Below are 3841 nucleotides of genomic sequence, written 5' to 3'. Positions count from 1 at the left end.
TGAAATGATTTAGGAAAATCATGGGAAACTTAAATCAGGATGTCCAGACAGAGCAACATCTATCCTGCTGGATAGGAGGTCAGTGTTTTAACAACTGCACTGCCTCATTTGATTGGTCCCTGTTGTAGAGTGTTATTTGATACACATACAATTTACACCACATATCATATAATATAAATGTAGTTCTGCTCTTCATCACTGTACACATCAAGGACACCAACTAGTGACACCTGAACCATTATCTTGGTGCTATGTCCCTTGCACTAACTCCAGTTTGTTTGTAAAACTGACTCCAAGATCATAAACATGCCAGTATATACCATCCATGTCTTCATGTCCTACCCTCAATCCACCTGAAAAATTTAGTCAGTATCCCCCCATGATGTGTGAGATGTTCAACTCAGGAGAATGACAATTTTCATCAGCAGATGTGTAAACATCCCTACATTTGCATCTCGTTTTCCAAATAAGATTGAAACCACTCATTTGCTACCCCTCTTACATCTAGTGCTTATATCTTGTTTAGTAGTATTTTATGGTAAACAGTGCCATAAGCCTAACACAGTCATTCTCTTCAAAAGCTTTAAGTACCAGTTTTGTGTACCCTGAGTGACTGATATTGTACTTTTCCCACTTCAGAAACCAAACTGTGGTTTGTTGAAAAGGTTTTATTTATTCATGTAACTCATTAGTCTATCTTTCATGATTGATTCAATTATTTTCAAGAATTCAGACAATGGTGATACTGGCCTGTTGTTTTCAGTATTCTCAAATTTCTGCAAGTTCTCTATTATTCTATCCCCACCTTTGATCTGCATGTTATTATACTCATATCTATCTTTTCCAGTTTCTTGTTTTGTTTTAGTTTCTGTGTTATATAGTAATTTGTTACTGACTGATTTTTTTCCTTGCAAACAATACCCTCCTGTATACTTTTTTTGTACCTGAGACAGTAATCTAGCAACTGTAGATTAGTGTAGTGTGCTTATAAAGGACTAGAAATTTAAGTACTTGGGGGAACTTTCTAATACCTGCAGTTACCCAACTATTTTTCTTAACTGCTGCTCTTGAAGTGGTTACTTTTGGAAATGTCTCCTCAAAAATTAATTTAAACAATGTGCAGAATTTAGAGAAGTTAGTAGCTACATTATTTTCTAGTACTATGATTGTATATTGTACAATTCATTCTAAATTCAGTCTTATTATTAATCACAAATACTATTACAGTTACATTCATAGGTACATAAGTGTAACAAGTCCAATTACTAGATGAAATGCAATCCTTGTTAAGGTCTCTTAGTAGTCACAATGCAGTCCAAGAGCCTGTATTTCTTTTCTATTATCTCTGTATCTCAGTTCACACAGACTGACAAATCTCTTCGTTTTATCTTTCATATTGCAACACATCACTCATGCACACATTCATTGTGTGATGTAAAGAGAATCTTCAAATATGTGGAAAAAAACTAAACTAAACTCCACCCAAACAGGCCTCAGAAGGCCCAACAGTACTGACTGGCCGCCATGTCATCCTCAGCCCACAGGCATCACTGGACGCGGATATGGAGGGGCATGTGATCAGCATATCGCTCTCCCAGCCATATGTCAGTGTACAAGACTGGAGCCGCTACTTCTCAGTCAAGGAGCTCCTCAGTTTGCCTCATGAGGACTGAGTGCACCCCGCTTGCCAACAGCGCCCAAGAAGACTGGATGGTCACCCATCCAAGTGCTAGCCCAGCTCGACAGCACTTAACTTTGGTGATCTGACGGGAACCAGTGTTACCACTGCGGCATGGCCATTGGCATATGTGGAAAAAGTTGTTGGTTAAATTGATCAATAAGAAGTGGTTGTCAGAAACTAATTTTGTGTAGTTAACTATACTTAAAATGCTCTTTATCATTTATGATGTCTCAGGTTAAAATGAATACAGTAAACTCAGCACAGAAGGCACCATTCATTCATACTAAATATGTCATGTTAATCTACTACTGTTAACTTAATGTTTACATAACTACATTAATAAGCATTAAATAACAACAGGTTATGACATAACAATAATAAAGTAAAGTTGTCCCCAACCAAATGGTTGGTTTCAATACTGCAGTGCTTCACTAGACGTGGTCCTATTGAAGGTGGATGCCATTGCCTTTCTTGGACCTTTGAAATGATTTACCCAGACAGTTACAGAGAACGCACAGTTTAATGTTGACTACAGGTCATAGTGCACCTTAGCGTTTTTCACATTTACAAATCACTGCCAGAGGTGAAAAAAGAGATGAGAGACAGAAAAATTGCTACGATGAATTGGGAATTTAACCAAGGATCTTTGGATTGGTAGTCTGACACTTACCTACTGAACCACTGAGCCTGAAGATCAGTTTACAATGAACGTTTTCAATTATCATCCCATCACCGGACATCTTCAACCTTTGAATATAGACGTCAGATAAGATGCAGATTCATTGTGTAATAAGCAAGGTTTTTAATTTTTGTTTGAATTAGGAGAGATTTTCACTTTTTGTTGAACATCTGCTTGGCAGCTTGTCGAAGTGACATAATCCAGAATCCCTGTTTGAAGTCTTGATAATAATGCAAATTCTATATGGACATATTGGTTGTGCAAACTACAGTTCACCTGGTACTAATTTTTACTATTAACTTTAAACACAGCTTTTAATATCATACACTATACTAATTTCTTAAAATCACAAGTCTCATGTAATGCGAACACAAAAATTGAGTCTATGAGGAATACATCCATTTCATGCAGCTAAACACCAAGTATGTCTCATCCATGGTTGTTGATTCACTGAGCGGTTTCTGAGATAAAGAAGAGCCATGTTCCAGAGAATAATTATTCAAATAGAAATTACGTAAATTACATAACTACCAATACTGCAAGTTTTTTAGTTGATGGCTTCATGTAATAAAGAAACTGCCTGCTGTTCATAAAGCCACCAAAGCTATTTGACTGGACAGATCACAGGCTCTGCCCAGCTTCTGGACTTTTTGTGGCCTCTCAAGTTTGACTGGGCCACTCCCTTGCATATCTGTATGCCAATGGCATCTATGCCATACATTTTAGTAACACAGTTTGTTAGAAATACGGAGTTCCTCCCATCTGTAACTTGCAAATCATGACAGCAATACACAGGATGTAGTTTTGACCGCCTCCTATCCCCAACAAGGACTTTAGCACTAAGAATGCTAGTTCTGGAAGGGTGATGTCAGGAGCAGCGTGGGAGGCACAGTGTCCAGTAGGTCTATTATGTATCCCTCTACAGTTGTGCCTGCCTCCAAAGATATGAGTCTTTCATGTTTTGCAAGCGGAATGAGGTCTACCAGAGTTGATGCCCGCAAAGAATCTTTGTCATCAGTACTTACTGACATTGAAGGGGATTTTTCACAATCTTCTCTGTTACATGATATTGCCTTACTGATGAACTATTGTCATCAGATGAGTGCTGAGCATAAAGTTAATTGTCAAGTGCTGAAATTTTTTTTAAATTACCTCCTTGAGGTCAGCGACGCAAGCCATATGGGACTGACTCTCTTTCTTTTGATATTGATTAAATTTCAACTGATGGCTCTCATATGTGTTTGGTGCCCAAAGTGTTCAGTCACTGAATTGGAAATAAAATATCATCAAACAATAAGTTACTTGGTTTTGAGGGTGGTCTCAGTTTTTCAGCCACTTCATACAAATAGAAATTTATAGAAGGCAACATCGTCCTTTTAAAAATAATGTCTACATGCTTACTTGCCTGAAAAAAAAAAAAAAAAAAAAAAAAAAAAAAAAAAAAAAAAAAAAAAAACCAGCAGAAGATGACAGATGTAAAT

At 37.2% G+C, this 3841-nt stretch overlaps 1 pseudogene; it reads right to left on the bottom strand.

Moving 5' to 3' along the window:
• Positions 1 to 1685: 1685 nt before the first annotated feature.
• Positions 1686 to 1804, bottom strand: LOC124556709 (annotated as a pseudogene).
• Between the last annotated feature and the right edge of the window lie 2037 nt (positions 1805 to 3841).

The sequence above is a fragment of the Schistocerca americana genome, chromosome 1, assembly GCF_021461395.2.
Source record: "Schistocerca americana isolate TAMUIC-IGC-003095 chromosome 1, iqSchAmer2.1, whole genome shotgun sequence".
Taxonomy (NCBI): Eukaryota; Metazoa; Arthropoda; class Insecta; order Orthoptera; family Acrididae; genus Schistocerca; species Schistocerca americana.
The sequence above is the reverse complement of the archived record's forward strand: the minus strand, read 5'-3'. Positions and strand labels throughout refer to the sequence as shown.